Consider the following 19,173-nt stretch of genomic DNA (forward strand, 5'->3'; position numbering starts at 1 on the left):
ACACTAGCAAACATCGTTGGAGTAGCAGCAAGAGGTTCTACTGCCACCGCGTTGGATGACACAGTCCTAGATGTTGATGGTTGTTCAGAAATATCTAGTCTATCCAAAAGATTTCCTAGCGATTCTACAGGAACTTCCGATGAAGGGAAACTAACTTCTATTGAAGAAGGATATAGGGTGATCCCAGCTCCAAAATGTAATGGAGTACTAGATGAAGGACCCTCCACAATCTCTTCTATAACAATCAATCTAGGTGGAAGAGGTAGACCGTCAGGTCCGTAAAATATTTTTGGTGCTGAAGAAGGTATAGACTCTGCACCGACAGATGTTGGAGGGGCAACACCTTCCGAATCAGCTATAGATGGAGCCGGTTCAGGAATAGAAGTGTTTACCGCTACACTAGGATCAGTTCTAATGTCCTCCTGTGGCTGCGGAACTTGTTTTGTAACAGCAGGGATACCAGAAATGTTTGGAGTAACTGGAGTCCCTGAGGATGCTGGAACACAAGTTCCAAGCAAACCAGGGGACTTTAATCCAGTTAAACGAGTTTGCTTTGTTTGGAATAGTTTCGTTTCAAGAGTCAAAGATGGTTGACTCACTAATCTCCATGAACGATAGGGTTTTGATTGACTTTCTTCAACAATTGCGGATTACTTGATCAACTCAAAATAAAGGGGAAAATATGATTTCGAATTAAATGAATTTTAGACGCTTTGACACAACTTGCTTTTTCAATTTTTAAGAGTAGAGAAAAAGCTAAATATGACTCTAGTCACCTTCGATTTTTAATGAGCCTGAAGTGACAAGTGCTCAGATGGACCTTTTCCTTTAAGCAGTCTGAAAAGGAATGAAAGATACTACTCTGGAAATCTAGACAGAGGGATTACCAAACCAATCGTAAAACTGTAGAATACTTTTTACGGTACAGCAGTCAATCTTCCCGAATGCTGTGTTCAGTGCATTGCGATCAATAGGGCGGTAGACATGGCTTCCTAAGGATAAAGGATATAGCCCATTGTGGTCTCCCAATATATAATCGACGGTACGTGGGAGCACAAGTCTGTACTGGCACTTGTCGTCTCAAAGAGGAGGAATCACCCAACCTACAATGAAAGTGATAGTTACCAGGCTTTACGATGCCAGAATACATCTCTAGCCTAGACTTCTAAATGTTGTGCATTAGGTTCCAAAGAATTTTTATGTTCATTGAATTTATTTTACAGTTGATCTTTCTTAAGAAGTTTGCCTTTCAAGTTCGCTGTGTGATGTAGATATAAAATTCCTAAAATGCAATCTAAGATGATAAACAATCGTTCAATCTTCTTTTTGCAATGAAAATCCTCGCTACTAAGGAAAGAGAAATGAGATTCTTTCAACATAGAGAAGAGAGCACACACTAGATGCACTGTCCTAAATCAAAATCAACAAGCAGTCTAAATGCAAATGCACATGCATGTATGTGTTTTCCGCATTCTTAATGTGTAAATGACAAAAAGAATGTTAAGTACAAATCTGAATTATCTTTCCAAAGCGACAGTACTAACAATTTTTCTTCAAAATATGAGAGGAAGACAATGATGACACTTTGCTATTTTGAATTGAAAACTTCTTTCGACATTTGGAAAACTACTAATTCAAATCAAATACAAGAGTAATAGTGTAATCGACTATCAAGAACAATAGGATTCTTTTCTTTGACTGAAAACGACACTTGTGACACTTCCAAATCAAAAGAAGATAGTTCGATTAAGCTACTTCTTTGTAAAAGAGAACTGTAAATGGTGCACAATACATAAAAACATTCATAATTCTTTGTACAATGGAGGCTAAATCAGGCAAAGTAAGGGAGTTTCCACAGTGGTATTGATGAGCCCAAAAAATGGATAATTATATGGGCTCATTCAACCTCCTAATTCGACTTAATCCACCATTCTCATTAGTTTATTGCATGTTTTTTATTATATTTATGCTAATAGAGTGAATTGGGTTAGTCATTATGCCAACAAGTCTAATGGGTGCTTTGTGCAGATTTTTAGTCAATTTTGAGACAAAATCAAAGGTTTTAATGAGCACTTGGCAGCCAAATTCGTGGAAGAAAAAGGGAGAGGATTTGTAGGAAGGTGTCCCCTCCATTTACGGGCCCTTACCTCGAATTCTCCACCATCAGCTCGGAGTTCAAGGGCCACCAAATCAATTATCACAAGGGCAGCCGAGTAAGTGCTAGTAAAAGTGCTATTAACTACAAGTTTTGGCAGCCGAGTTCCTAAAGTTTAGGAGGGCTGTTGGGTTCCTCAATTTGTATAAATAAGAGGGCTTAGGGTCTCATTTCAGTTAGTCAATTTGTAGGCAGAAGTTAGCTAGTTTGTAGTTTGATTTTAGTCATTTTTTTGGCAGTAGGTTAGCTCTGCATTTCAGCACATTTTCAAGTTTTCCTTGTGGACAGTTTTTGGAATGTAACTATTCTTTTGATCAATAAAGATGAATCCAGCTTTGCACCAGCTCTAAATCTCTCTTAGGAGGCTGTAGCGCTTGGGGTTGGGCCCATCTCAAGTGCCCAGTACCTCCTTTTTTTATCTTTATGTGTTTTTGCTGCATTCTTAGAATAAAATCTGCTATTTAGATTTAAATCTTTCTTTGTTATTCAGATTGCTTTCGATGATTAAAAATGATTTTTATGTTCAGATTGAGTTGATAGGTTATTAACAGGGAAGATCTTCAGAAAAAGGCCATCAAGCACCTTTGATTTCACCTCTCCCCCAGTGGGATCAGGAGCTGGGATCAAGGTGACCTTGCTGCCCACAAAAACACTGACTTTGCTTTGCCATGCAATCACTAGTGTTTGATTTTCATTTGTAGAAGTTAGTTACATGTTCAGCTTTTTGCTTGCTTAGTTGTATAAGTTAGTATACATGGTTTCATTGCAGTTTAAACTTCAGTTCATTCTCTTTACTGTCAGCTAGATCAGATTACGTCAACGTAACTAGGTCTTTGATTTTACAAGTCTTCGTTCGTTCAGTTGGAAAAACAACTTGCAGAGCACCTGTACCACTTCTCTACCTGCCCATACTCCATCAAACCCATCTGCTCCATCCATGAACTCAACTTCTTGCCTTACGTTTGCCATTTTATCACATAACCCTAGTTTTTGTGCATCGTTGCTTCAGTCGTCCTTGAACAAATCCAGCCATCTACATCTGTCCTCAACTCCATCCACCAAGTCCTGGACCACCTCCAACCCTTATCCTACCTCCATACCCACTCCTTCATCTTTCTTCCTCCATCCATCCTCCAAAATCCCATTTCTAAACATCTTGTAGAAAATTACAGACATCCTGTAGAAAATCACAGGCATCCTATAGAACCCCTGCAAACTTCCTGTAGAAGCTCACGAATGAGGTTTCTTGATAGCCAAACTATGTGAAACTCTTTGGAAGGGTGTTAGGGACCTCTTAGGCCCTCTCTGAACCTTCCCGACCTCCTCCAAGTATTTCCTCTCGCCAATCCAACTCTGCATAGTCAAAACAGTCAAATCGCATGCATGATAATCTGGCAACTTATTCAAAAATACAAAAAGATGTTTTTTTCAGATGTTACTGTAGAAGTAGCTTAGATACATGTATTTACCTTCCTAGAAGTCAATGGAATTTCTTTCAGTAGCTTGCGTCCTCTTTCTTGCATCGGTAGGGATAGCTGGTAAAATTATGGTTTGCTAGGGTTTACGTTTCTTTTCACCTTTCCAGTTTCTTTCTGCAAGTAGATCAGCCTTCTTTGAGTTAGCTTTCGTCCATGAGTTAAAAACCTTCTTCTTAGAGCTCATAGAAGTTGGCTTAAGCTCCTAGCGGACTTGTGTCAGCTGACCAAGTGACAGTTGCGGCAAGAGCTAGTACTTGTGCATACAGCATCGTCGCTTCCAAGTTTGTTACGAACTACCGGGTTGATAAAAGTAAAGAAGGGAGTCCCAGGAGTTGCAGCATTATTGCTGCAATACTGGAGCTCACCACTCTTTTTGGCGCTATTGCCGGGGAAGTGTCAGAGTATTGGTGGTTGCTGCTTTTCTTCTATTTTCTACTACAACATTCTGCTAAGTAGTTTATTTCATTTCCATTCTGCAATTTCATTTCCGCAAAAGTAGAGTAGATATTTCCTTCTTTCATAGATTATCATTTCAATTCCGCAATTTCATTTCTGCAAGCGTAGATTAGAATTTCAATTCCACAAGCATAGCCTAGCATTTCATTCCTGCAATTTCATTCAAGCAAACTAGATTAGTCCTTTCCTGCTTTCATTTCAAATCCGCATTTTCATTTCAACAAGATAGTTAGTTGCAGTTCAATCTATTTCAGTATTGTAGGTACAAGCAGAAAAAATCAAAAATCAACCAAAAAGATTTCCTTTCATGCCTTGTAGGAGTAGAGATAATTCATAAAAATGATTGCACAACACCCCCACTACTTCACACAACCAACCTTCTCTCTTCTTCGATGGTTGTGACTAAAGAACCCTCAGGTGGACAACAAGACATATTTGAAGAACCTCTAGGTGGGAAGAAGAAGAAAACATTCCTTTGGAGCAAATGGCTACAAGCAAAAATGTTGGGAGTAGTACCTTATCCAAAAACGAATTTTCAAATCAGATGGAAGATTTCAAGAGCGAGATGAGGCAGTTTCTTGCCATGCAACTGGATACCTTGCAGATCCAAAGGAAGCAAGAGGAGGCCAAGAGGGCTTTGGACATCTTTTGTCCTGGGTTCACTAGAAAGCATCCTAGGAACAAATGTCCAATGCACTCCCTAGAAGTGTGTTTCGTCTATGAAGAATACCATCCTACAAATCAGTGCCCTTCCTTGCCTGGACTTAAAGCTGCATACCAGAGAGCGAAAGGAGCCACTGAATCACTCTGTTATATGAACCAAAGGAGGCCACATGGCCCATACCCTACCAGCAGGGAATGCAAGGGACATCCCAGACCTATTACGACCCCTATCAAGCCACTCCCATGCCTTCTTGGGGTCCCCCTGCTCATCCTTCCTGGTCCACACCCCCTCCTTGGTCGTATCCTCCTCAATACCATGCTTCTCCAGTTGCTCATTTGTTTCACTCTTATGCTTAGCCACAACCTCAGTGGAATGCACCTCATCAGGGGTGGAGGCCCTAGTACAACTCTCCTCCCACTCCTTTGCCTCCACCACTTGCTCAACCACAACCATCGCCTCCTACTCCACCACCTGCCCAACCACAACCCCATCCACATCCATGTCCAAACCCGCACATTGGAATAGCTCAACCCAATTGCAAAGCTGAGGCACAACATGTCTAAATGACTCCTCTTGAGCTCGATGATCTTCACCATAGCTCAGGAAGAGTATTGCAAAACAGAGATTATATTGACAACATTGAAGGACCAAAGGCAAAAGAATATTCAAAAGAAAATATCAAAGAACCATGGGCTGCACTTGATGAAGAGAAAGCATCAAAATCAGAGATCGAGAGAGTTCCCTCATGGTTACCATCAAATGTTCCACGTATTCAAGAGAAAGATCATCAAAAAGAGGAAGATGAGAAGGTCATGGTAGAAGGTGACATGAAACATGATCCAAATCAGCAAAAGGACCAAGGATATCAGAGCTATATTGAGATATGGTTTCAGACGGTCACTAAGTTGCAGCAGTACTCTCTTCCTCAGCTATGTTTGATTCCTTCAAAGTCAGATCATTTGGTCTCTGAAATCTGGATAGCTGTCAAAGCATGCATTTCAAGCCTCCACATCATTTTGTCTCTAATCTCGATGTGCACATGGCTCCATTGGAAGTATTCTTATACTTGAAAAGAATTTTGTTTTTCAAGTAGTGTAGGGTAGGAAAAAAGAGAAAAATGAAAAAAGAAAAAAATGAAAATAAGATGAAAATAAAAATCTAAGGTGAAAACCTCCTCGGAGGCACCTCAGATTGGCTCATTGATTGAAAACCTTCATGAGGTGGTCAATGGGTTGGAAAAAAGAGAAAAGAAAAATGAATAAGATCCTTGGGTGAAAACCTCCCTTGGAGGCGCCTAGGGCAGGCAATTAGGGTGAAAACCTCCGTGAGGCGCCCTAGTTGTTTAAAAGAAAAAGAGCAAAAAAGAATAAAAGAGAAAAAGAAAAAGTAAACCTAATTTCCAATGAATAATTGCAGGTTGCGAGAAGGACATTGCAAGTCATGAGGATCGCTCAAGACATAGACAGAGGAAGTTTTGTGCCTTCTACAGGAAGTTCTATGTCTTCTACAGGAAGCCTACAAACAAGCCAAAATCGATCTCCGAAGAGGATCGAAAGGCTAATAATATGTCCATAAGGCCCGCAAGCATCCATGTTTCCATCCCTCACCCTTCTCCATCACTTTTTCCATCTCATTGTGCTTCTTTCCTCAAAACTGTGTGTTCTACAGAAAGTTCCTGTAGAAATTACAAGATTTCTACAGGAAGCTAGAAATGGATTTCAAAAAAGTAGTTTGGCAAACATGATAGCTTCCTCAAGGGTTCAGAATTCCTCCTACAATCTTCAAACTCCTCCATCATCTCCATGCCTGCATCACAGACCAAGCTCAGTTTTTCTTTCTATGCAAAAACTTGCAGAATGCTTTGAAGAAAAAATACATAGAACATAATTTGTTTTTTCCTCACGTGAAAACCGTGCATCCATTTACAAAACCATTTTACGGGGAGTTGTACAGGGATGATGGCAACATGCCTGAGCAGTTTCAGCCAAGTTCGGTGCACGATTTCCAAGAAATCCGCTTCCATCACCGTCAGCCATTTTTGCATTTTCTCCATATCCGTGCATCCATTTCAAAACCTGTTTCATGGGAGATGAACATGGGTGATAGTAGCCTACCCAAGCAGTTTCAGCCAATTCCGATGCACGGTTTCCAAGAAATTGATCTTTGTAATCTTCAGCCATTTTCCATTTTTCTCGAAATCTGTGCATCCATTGATTGCAATTTTTCTATGGGAGGTGCATAACGATGATAGGAGCATGCTCAACAAGTTTTAGATCGATCCGATCTATCGTTCGGGAGCAATGGTGAACACAAGTTTCGGTCCTGTGAAAATTCGACATCAGCAGCTTGGGGGTGCAGATCTGAACATGAAGCCAGCTCCTGCAACATGGATCCGGCCAGAGGATACCTGCACAAGGAAAAATAGCCATGAATCAGCCACCAAGCCATCATGCAACCACATAAACCAATGCATGCAACAAATGAAAGGCCACAGCACCTCACGGCAACCACATTCGACTCCCAGGTATGTGACTAAAACTCGTTCCTCTATTGCATGAATCTAATTTAAGAACTGCATGAACGAATGGAATGGTGGGATTAAGCCACGAATCTAGCAAGGTTAACCCGACATTGCCTTCTCTAGCGCTCAGCCGGAAGTCATGCAGTATACATGGACAGTCGACTCACGTGAAAATTAAAACAATAGGGAGTGTTGGCCGTTTAAACCTCAGTGCAATTGATGGCAGTGATTACAGGGGGGAAACATACAGTTCATGAACAACACTACTGTCTGCATGTGGCCATGTACACCTGGCCACTTCACTCCCTCACCATAAATCACGCAACAATTAAAAAATGCTCGGCTGAAACTCACAAACTGCTGTTCATTTTCACTTGCAACATCCTCAACTGAAGTATGCACCAAATGATTAACTAGTCATCCTCCACCAGTTTTTCTACCTGTCTTCGAGATTCTGCTGCGTATCGGGCTCGCTCAGGGGCGCAGGGGCATTCTACAGGAAGACGTTCTACAGGAAGTACGGTATATCCTTCCGAAGCAGAGAAGCCCGAGTTTTTCTTCATCAAGTTTGGAGCTTGAAAAGAGGTAGGCTCAAGAAACTGCTCTGCATATGATATTTATATAAGGTGGAGGATTAAAGACACAATATTGGGTTGAAACAAAGGAAGTGAAGCTTAAAATACTGCCCGTGTTTTTTTCCTTCTTTGGGTTATTCACAGTCTCTCCGTTTCCCTACTCTGCATCCAAAATATGTTTTTTCTTTCTCACATTCTTCTGAAAAGAGAGATGCAGCCATAGGAACTAATCCTATGTGAAAGAATGAATTTGCAAGACTGTCCACTTTCTGAAAGAAAAAAACTATGTTATTTGTTCTCTGATCTGTAAAAAAAAAAAAAAAAGATTTCTTTTCAAAAAACTAAGAAGCAAATTCAGGTTGGAAAAGTTTGAAGAGAGAAAAAATTGGAAGTTGTTGTTGTGAAAAACACGAAAATTCCAGGAGCAGTAACAAGTTTACAAGAGGGGCAATGAGCTATCTTTTTAGAAGAAAACATGGCTTTTGCAAAATTTCTGGCTTCAAGAGAAGAAGAAAACAAACAGTTTTATTTGTTGCACATTTATGCAAAAGAAGCGATGCAATTCTAGGGGAGAATCAAGCTTGAAGAATGTGAAAAAACCAATGATGAGGGAGCACAAATCATTCAAGCAGAGGGCAAAACAAAGGAAGAACAAAAAAGAAAGAGACTACAACAGAGAAGGCAAAAACTAAACAAGATGAGAAGAAAGCCAAAACAGAGCGTGAGGAAGCAAGCTAACAGAGGTAGAGAAGACAAAAGAAGAGGGGAAAAAAGGAGGAAGAGCCACATCCATCCAAGCAGACCAAAATAGTTGAAACTGTTTCTACAGGAAGCCAGAAAACAGTCATCACAGGACTTTCTACAGGAAGTATGGAAAAAGGGCAACAGAAGGAAAAATCGTCAAAAGAACCAATCACGATTGTGGACACCCCAGCTACACAAAAGGAGAGCTCTCCCTCCAAGGCATCCATCACCTATGAATGGGGAAGCCTGAAGACATCCACCTGGAGAGAAAGAATGAAAATGTTGGACACAAAGGCCTCTCTACAGGATGCTGAGACAGTTCTACAGGAAGCTAAGAATTCTCTAGGAAAAGGAGCACAGGCAGTGGGAAGAAGCAGAGAGAAAAGCATGGTTTCATGACCGAGAAGAGGACATCACTTCAGAAGCTTGGCATGACAGGGAAGCCACCAGGGCCATCAAAAATGAGGAGATAGATTAGTTGCTCAGAGGATGAGCAACACTTTCAGTAGGGGGTGATGATGAGCCCCAAAAATGGATAATTATATGGGCTCATTCAACCTCCTAATTCGACTTAATCCACCATTCTCATTAGTTTATTGCATGTTTTTTATTACATTTATGCTAATATAGTGAATTGGGTTAGTCATTATGCCAACAAGTCTAATGGGTGCTTTGTGCAAATTTTTAGTCAATTTTGAGACAAAATCAAAGGTTTTAATGAGCACTTGGCAGCCAAATTCGTGGAAGAACAAGGGAGAGGATTTGTAGGAAGGTGTCCCCTCCATTTATGGGCCCTTGCCTCGAATTATCCACCATCAGCTCGGAGTTCATGGGCTATCAAATCAATTATCACAAGGGCAGCCAAGAAAGTGCTAGTAAAAGTTCTATTAACTACAAGTTTTGGCAACCGAGTTCCTAAAGTTTAGGAGGGTTGTTGGTGTCCTCAATTTTTATAAATAAGAGGGCTTAGGGCCTCATTTCAGTTAGTCACTTTGTAGGCAGAAGTTAGCTAGTTTGTAGTTCGATTTTAGTCATTTTTTTGGCAATAGGCTAGCTCTGCATTTCAGCACATTTTCAAGTTTTCCTTGTGGAGAGTTTTTGGAATGTAACTATTCTTTTGACCAATAAATATGAATCCAGCTTTGCACCAGCTCTAAATCTCTCTTAGGAGGCTGTAGCTCTTGGGGTTGGGCCCATCTCAAGTTCCCAGTACCTCCTTTGTTGATCTTTATGTGTTTTTGATGCATTCGTAGAATAAAATCTGCTATTTAGATTTAAATCTTGCTTTGTCATTCAGATTGCTTTTGATGATTAAAAAGTCTTTTTATGTTTAGATTGAGTTGATAGGTTATTAACAAGGAAGAGCTTCAGAAAAAGGCCATCAAGCACCTCTGATTTTGTTGGAAATAATACTGAGAGGGGGGGTGAATCAGTATTATCAAGTTCTTTTAATAAATCTTCCTTATTTATACTTTGAATTATTTTTGCATGTCAGTACCATAAAATAATGAGCATGAACAAGAAAAACAAATAGTCACACCAAAGAACACCAGATATAAGGTGGAAACCCAATGTGGGTGAAAACCACCTGCTGCAATATGTCTCTATCTTCTTTCAAATTAGAAACTCCTTTTACAATGGTTTTGTACTGGTGCAGTCCTTTACCAGTACGCAGGCTGCAACCTGCAGAGAGCTACAACTCTCTCTCGTTTTCCAGTCTCTCCTGGAAGGGAGCTACAACCCCCTACTTCTTCTCTTTCAAGGACCACTTTTCATATTTTTTCAAACTGGATCCATAAACATCAAGAGATCATCAAGTACAAGTAAATCACCCAGTCAACTGCAGTAACCAGATCAATAGTAACAGTAAACTAAACCCAGAACACCTTATCAACAGAGAAAAGTCAGTCAAATAAATGCCTTAATACAGATCCACAGTTTTTCTTTATCTCGCCTGTGTGGCTCCGCAGTTCACCTTCTGCTCCCCTGCGTATACCCGCAGAGACGCTTCTGCTGCACTGCGTATCTACACACCTGCACATTCTGTCGCGCCGCGTACATATACTGTAGCTACGCACCTGCGGCTTCTATCGCGCCGCATACCTCTATTGTAGCTCCACACCTGCGGCTTCTGTCGCACCGCGTATCCACGCACCTGCGGCTTCTGTAGCGCCGCGTACTTTCACTGTGCCTCCGCACCTGAACCTCTGTCGCGCTGTGTACCCACGCACTGCGCCTTCTTCTGCTCTGCGTACCCACGCACTGCGCCTTCTTCTGCTCTGCGTACCCACGCACTTGCACAGTTAATCACCTGCGTACCTCTGATTAGGGCCGAATTGGCAATCCCCCAGTGTGCCACAGATAGTTAGATGCCCAGATCTAATCATGTGCCCGAGAGATCACACTTCATAGATTCACTTTCAACTTTACTTTTATATAGATCAAGCTTTTAAATCGATAACCCAATATTTCAGATCTTAAGATATTCAATTTGTAAAATATGCCTTAGCCAAGTGATCTCCTTCCCTATTTATAGTCAAGCCCTTATTTACACCATGGGACAAAACCATCAATAACCAATACAAGGGATCCAAACCGGGGCAAAGATAGATCCTATACCACGGGCCAAAACCATAGAATCAAGAATGGCGGGCTAAATACCACGGGCCAAACATAAGAAACCCCACGTGAGCACGCTTCTCTGCCTTGAAGTGAGTGAACTGGGGGTACGCACCTCATGAAACGGTAACCTGCGGGTATGAACGCACTTCCTGGCCGGCGTACCTGCGGGTATGCACATTTTGAACCATTCACCTGCGTACCTCTTAATTTCCAACATTTTGAGAGCCTTGCCACTTGAGGGTGTTGCCATCAAGTACAACATCTGTAACATAGAGCCATACCAAAATAATGCCAACAATCTCCCCCTTTGGACTTGATGGAAACCTCAAGATCCTCAACGTCATTCTCCCCCTTTGAAATCAAGGGCAAAGGGTTATGCGCCCCCTAAGAACATGCTCCCCCTGACTATAAACCAGATCTGCAAAGAAGAACCATAATCCACCAAACACCATAAATGACCATGGAAGAGATAGAGACATATTGCAGCAATATTCAGACCAGCATCCATGATCTCCTTCTGTACTTCCTCCATAATGTCAACAATGCATTATATGCTCCCCCTGAACCTATGCCATTCAATCTTCAACCAATCCGCAACCCAGCACATGTACGCATATACCCCAGATGAGCCTTGCGTACAACCAACCATCATAAGAGGTTCAACAACAAGATGATGCATCAACAACCCCCAGCTTTTGCCTGAGGTATTCAAAGGTCTCCATGGGCAATGGTTTGGTGAGTATATCAGCAACTTGTTCCTTAGAAGGAACATATTCCAACTTGACCTTTTGTTCAAGTACTTGTTCCCGGAGAAAATGATACTTGATCGGTATGTGCTTGGTCTTTGAATGCATGACTGGGTTCTTTGAAATGTTGATTGCACTTGTGTTATCACATAAGATGGAGATAGGTGGTGTGCAAGTGATTTGAAAATCCTGCAAGGTTTGCATCATCCAAAGGAGTTGAGTGCAGCAAGATGTAGCAGCAACATATTACACTTCAGCTGTAGACAAGGCAATCGAACTCTGTTTCTTGTTAAACCAAGATACTAATTTGGAACCCATAAAGAATGCACCGCCACTTGTGCTCTTCCTGTCATCCACGCTTCCGGCCCAATCTGCATCTGTATAAGCATGAAGTGTGAGATCTGTATCTCTAGGATACCATAAGCCATAGTTTTGAGTTCCTTGAATATATTTGAAGATTCTCTTTACTGCCTAAAGATGAGTTTCCTTTGGATTTGCCTGAAATCTTCCAACTATTCCTACTGCATGCATTATGTCTGGTCGGGTACCTGTCAAAAAGAGTAAACTTCCAATGATAGATCTGTAGGTTGGTTGATGCACTGCTGCTGATTCATCATTTTCACTGAGGTTACATCCTGTGACCATGGGTGTACATACTGGTTTTGCATCTTCCATGCCATATTTCTTCAAAATCTGCTTGAGATACTTGGTTTGAGACAAAAAGATCCCTCCTTCTTTTTGTTGGATTTGCAAACCAAGAAAATATGTCAGTTCTCCCAGCAAGGACATTTCGAATTCTTTCTGCATTACCAAGGCAAAGCTTTGACTCATAGCTTCTTCATTGCTGCAAAAAATAATGTCATCTACATACACAACAAGTATTAGCAATTTGTCGTTTTCAACTTTTATATAAAGATTGCTATCTGCTGATCCTTTTGAAAAACCTTGTTGATGAAGATATTTGTCCAAACGATAGTACCAAGCCCTTGGAGCTTGTTTGAGACCATAGAGAGCCTTTTTCAATCTACATACAAGATTTGGATCATTTCCAAGAATGAAACCATCTGGCTGCTCAATGTATACTTCTTCTTCCAAGTCTCCATTCAGAAAGGCTGATTTCACGTCCATTTGAAATACTTTGAAGTTTTGAAAGCTTGAGAGAGCAAGGAACATTCGGATGGCCTCAAGTCTTGCAACAGGAGCAAAAGTTTCTTCAAAATCTATTCCTTCTTGCTGTGCATACCCTTTACAAACAAGTCTGGCTTTGTTTCTAATTACTTCTCCATTTTTATTCAATTTATTTTTGAAGACCCATTTTGTCCCTATAACATTCTTATCCTTTGGTCTAGGAACCAACTCCCAAGTGTTGTTCTTTTCGATCTGCTCAAGTTCTTCATCCATTGCTTTGACCCAACATTCATCTTTGCATGCCTCTTTCACATTTTGTGTTTCAGTGGAAGAGAGTAATGCCAAATAGCTTGAAGCTTCTGTAATTGTTCTGCTTGTTTGTACACCTGCTTCTTTCTTCCCCAAAATCTGAGATTCTGGATGATTTTTCTGAACATACTTGGATGGAGTCTTCTCTTCTATCCTTATCTGCTCCTCTGGTTCTTCTTGAGGTTCTTCTTCTTAATCATTTTGTCTTTGAGGGTAGTCTTCATCTTCTTCGATATCTTCATGATTTACTTGCTTAGGAATGTATCCCTTCTCATCAACCACTACATCAATGATGTCAACAATTCTTCCAAGTCTTTTATTGTAGCACTTGTATGCTTTGCTGTGTGGAGAATAACCAAGAAGAATGCCTCCATCTGCTCTAGGTTCAAGTTTGCCAAGTTGCTCATCAGTATTCTTAATATAGCATTTTCTACCAAAGATTTTGAAGTGCTTTACCGAAGGAGTCTCACCATACCAGAGCTCATGAGGGGTTTGAGTGCTGTTCACCCGGACATTTTTCTTGTTGAGAATAACAACTTCATCATATGTTGCTTCACCCCAGAAAGTTGCGGGAGTTCCAGACTCATCAAGCATAGCACGAGCCATTTGTTGGACTGTTCTGTTCATTCTTTCCACCACTCCATTTTGCTGAGGAGTTCTAGCTATAGAGAATTCTCTTCTTATCCCATGTTCTTCATAAAAGTCGAAAAATTCGTTTGAGGTAAACTCCCCACCTTTGTCGGATCTGAGGCACTTAATTTTGTATCCTGATTCATTTTCAACCAAGGCTTTAAAGGATTTGAATTTTTCGAATGCTTCATCTTTGTGCTTCATAAGTCCTAACCAGACAAACCTGGAGAAATCGTCAATGAATAATATCAAGTATTCTTCTCCTCGAGGTGTTCTTTTCCTGAATGGACCACATGTATCTATATGTACTAGCTCAAGAGGCATGCTAGCTGATCCTTCCTTCTCCGGAAAGTTAGTTCTGGTTTGCTTTCCAAACTGACATGATTTTCATATGGTGTTGTCTGGAATTTTGATATCTGGAAGACCGTGAACTGCCTGATATTTGCATGCTTTCCTTATTTGTGAAAAGCTTAGATGCCCCAACCTTTGGTGCCATAACCAGTGTTCATCATCCTTGCTTAGATAGCATTGTTGTTGTCCTTCTTCAAATATGTATAGATTATTTGGAGTTCTTTCACCTTTGATCATTGTTTTACCTGTATCAAGATCACGAACAAGACATCCATTTGATCTAAATATCACCTCGGTTCCTTGATCACACATCTGGCTGACACTCAGAAGATTATGCTTTAATCCATCAACATACAAAACATTTCCAGCTTTGACCTTTTCTTTTAACTGAGCAGTGCCTTTTCCTTTTATGGCTGCAGGAGTATCATTTCCAAAAGAAACTTTCTTTTCCTTTTCTAAAGCAGAATATGATTCAAGTTTTTCTTTATCACCTGTCATATGCTTCGAACATCCACTATCAATGTACCATAGATTTTCCTATCCTTCTGCATAAAATGCTATCCCACATCTTTCTGTTTGTGGTTCCTTTATTCTCCATGTTTTGGTGCTTGAGGCTTGTTCCTTTGTCTGCTGAAACCTGCTCCTACATTCAGAATCTTCATGACCAAAGTTATTGCAAATAGAACATTCAACTTCATTTTCAAGAGCCGAAAAGTTGTTATAGGTCCTTTTTGTAATCCCGGTCATACTTCTTTGTTTTTCAGCTTCTCTAGTCATGATTGTTTTATATGCAACACATTGAGCAGCTTTGTGACCAAAGTTATGGCAAGAGAAACATTGTTCATTGAAGAAATTTCTGCGGTTATCAAATCTTCCGGCCAAATGATTGTAATTTCTATTGTCATCCATTCTTGAAGCAAATTGAGAGGATTTTACCTGTGGCTAGTTGTAGCTTTTTTTCATCCTTAAGACGGATTGCCCCTGGTTTACCTGATAGTCTTTGTTTGTTCTTGATGTAATTCAGCCCTGCTTTACCTGGTGATCTCCATTGTGCTTTTGCTCATTCCTTCTTGCTGCATCAAGATAACTCTTTGAGGTGGATGCTTGAGAAGTTTCTCCATTATACCCCAGACCTGTCTTGTTTAGTGGAGAATGTTGTACATTGATGATCTCATCCAGAGTTTCAGATCCTTTGACAAACTTAAGATTAATAGCCTTTGTTTTCTCAATCTCTTTTCTAAGACCAACAATTTCACCTTCTAACTTTTCAAGATATTTTTCTTTTTCATCAATTTGCAATTGTAGAGTATCAATGATCATATTCTTTTCTTCCATACATGTCTTAAGTCTGGAAATTTCTTCATGAAAGCTATCCACATCTATAGCATCCATGTAATCATCATCTCTAAACGCCATTAAAAGTTTATAGTCATTACCTCGTTCATCTTCATCACTATTTGATAGACCATCACTATCTTCATGAGTGTAGTAGCTTTTCTTATTTGCATTCTGTTTCTTGCTCCATCTAGCAGGTTCCTTTCCTTTATCAATCTTATCCTTATGAGGAAATTTTGCAGCATAATGACCTACTCTTCCACAAGCAAAACATTTAAAAGGTAACTTACCTCTAAACCTTCCAGTACCCCGTTGAATATTTCTGACAAAGTTTGATTCTTCTTCTTCCTCTGACGCGTGACTTACTTCATAGTAGTCTTCTTTGCCTGAAACCTTGAAAGCAGCTTCTCTCCTGTCTGATGGACCTCCTTTTCTCATTTCATAAGCAGTTAGAATTCCGTGTAGCTGAGACATAGTAAGAGTTCGTAGATTTTCTTTTTCTTCTATTGCAGACACTTTAGATTCAAACTTGGGGGACAATGATCTTAGAACTTTTTCAACCACAATAGCCTCTTTTATTTCTTCACCCAAGTTTTTCATGCAATTAACAATCTCGTCTACTCGAAGAAAATAGTTAGCCACACTTTCATCATTATACATTCTGAGATTCTCATACTGAATCCTGAGGGTTTGAAGTTTAGCACGTTTTACCTGTTCATCTCCTTCGTAGCTCAAGACAATTTTGTCCCATATTTATTTTGCGGATTTATATTGCATAACCTTCACGAATTCTGTTTGAGATAAGCATCCCAGCAGAGTATTGACTGCTTTAGCATTTGTTTCATATTTCTTCTTTTCGGCCGAATCTGTAGGAGTAGCTGAAGGAAAAGTGTAGCCTGTATCTACGATATCCCAAACTTCTGTACCAAGAGATTGAAGATAGGCAGTAACTCTTACCTTCCAATAATTGAAGTTTGTCCCATCAAAAATTGGTGGCCTGATTGATGCTTACCTCTCGTAGTTGCTCATGATGAGTGATCTTCCTTCAAGCGATCAAGCTTCTCTGAAGGACCTGCTCTGATACCAATTGTTGGAAATGATACTGAGAGGGGTGGTGAATCAGTATTATCAAGTTCTTTTAATAAATATTCCTTATTTATACTTTGAATTATTTTTTCATGTCAGTACCATAAAATAATGAGCATGAACAAGAAAAACAAATAGTCACACCAAAGAACACCAGATATAAGGTGGAAACCCAATGTGGGTGAAAACCACCTGCTGCAATATGTCTCTATCTTCTTTCAAATTAGAAATTCCTTTTACAATGGTTTTGTACTAGTGCAGTCCTTTACCAGTACGCAGGCTGCAACCTGCAGAGAGCTACAACTCTCTCTCGTTTTCCAGTCTCTCCTGGAAGGGAGCTACAACCCCCTACTTCTTTTCTTTCAAGGACCACTTTTCATAAATTTTCAAACTGGATCCATAAACATCAAGAGATCATCAAGTACAAGTAAATCACCCAGTCAACTGCAGTAACCAGATCAATAGTAACAGTAAACTAAACCCAGAACACCTTATCAACAGAGAAAAGTCAGTCAAATAAATGCCTTAATACAGATCCGCAGTTTTTCTTTATCTGGCCTGCGTGGCTCCGTAGTTCACCTTCTGCTCCCTTGCGTATACCCGCAGAGACGCTTCTGCTGCACTGCTTATCTACGCACCTGCACCTTCTGTCACGCCGCGTACATATACTGTAGCTATGCACTTGCGACTTCTATGGCGCCGCGTACCTCTACTGTAGCTCCGCACCTGCGGCTTCTGTCGCGCCGCGTATCCACGCACCTGCGGCTTCTGTAGCGCCGCGTACTTTCACTGTGCCTCCGCACCTGAACCTCTGTCACGCTGCGTACCCACGCACTACGTCTTCTGCTGCTCTGCGTACCCACGCACTACGCGTTCTTCTGCTCTGCATACCCATGCACTTGCACAGTTAATCACCTGCGTACCTCTGATTAGGGCCGAATTGGCAGTCCCCCAGTGTGCCACAGATAGTCAGATGCCCAGATCTGATCATGCGCCCGAGAGATCACACTTCATAGATTCACTTTCAACTTTACTTTTATATAGATCAATCTTTTAAACCGATAACCCAGTATTTCATATCTTAAGATATTCAATTTGCAAAATATGCCTTAGCCAAGTGATCTCCTTCCCTATTTATAGGCCCTTATTCACACCATGGGACAAAACCATCAATAACCAATACAAGGGATCCAAACCGGGGCAAAGATAGATCCTATACCATGGGCCAAAACCATAGAATCAAGAATGGCGTGCTAAATACCACGGTCCAAACATAAGAAACCCCACATGAGCACGCTTCTTTGCCTTGAAGTGAGTGAACTGGGGGTACGCACCTCATGAACGGGTAACCTGCGGGTATGAACGCACTTCCCGGCCGGCGTACCTGCGGGTACGCACATTTTGAACCATTCACCTGCGTACCTCTTAATTTCCAACATTTTGAGAGCCTTGCCACTTGAGGGTGTTGCCATCAAGTACAACATCTGTAACATAGAGCCATACCAGAATAATGCCAACAAATTTCACCTCTCCCCCAGTGGGATCAGGAGCTGGGATCAAGGTGACCTTGCTGCCCACAAAAACACTAACTTTGCTTTGCCATGCAATCACTAGTGTTTTATTTTCATTTGTAGAAGGTTGTTACATGTTCATATTTTTGCTTGCTTAGTTGCATAAGTTAGTATACATGGTGTCATTGTAGTTTAAACTTTTGTTCATTCTCTTTACTGTCAGCTAGATCAGATTAGGTCAACATAACTAGGTCTTTTATTTTACAAGTCTTCGTTGGTTCAGTTGGAAAAACAACCTGCAGAGCACCTGTACCACTTCTCTACCTGCCCATACTCCATCAAATCCATTTGCTCCATCCATCAACTCAGCTTCTTGCCTTACGTTTGCCATTTGCTCACATAACCCTAGTTTTTGTGCATCATTGCTTCAGTCCTCCTTGAACAAATCCAGCCATCTACATCTGTCGTAAACTCCATCCACCAAGTCCTGGACCACCTCCAACCCTTATCCTACCTCCATACCCACTCCCTCATCTTTCTTCCTCCATCCATCCTCCAAAATCCCATTTCTGAACATCCTGTAGAAAAATTACAGACATCCTGTAGAAATTCACAGACATCCTGTAGAACCCCTGCAGACTTCCTGTAGAAGCTCACGAATGAGGTTTCTTGATAGCCAAACTCTGTGAAACTCTCTGGAAGGGTGTTAGGGACCCCTTAGGCCCTCTCTAAACCTTCCTGACCTCCTCCAAGCATTTCCTCTCGCCAATCCACCTCTGCACAGTCAAAACAGTCAAATTGCATGCATGATAATTCTGGCAACTTATTCAAAAATACAAAAAGATCTTTTTTTTTCAGATGT

This window comes from Pinus tabuliformis, chromosome 7 (genome assembly GCF_031772625.1).
Source record: "Pinus tabuliformis cultivar Carrire ecotype Pingquan chromosome 7, CPIR1, whole genome shotgun sequence".
NCBI classification, from domain to species: Eukaryota; Viridiplantae; Streptophyta; class Pinopsida; order Pinales; family Pinaceae; genus Pinus; species Pinus tabuliformis.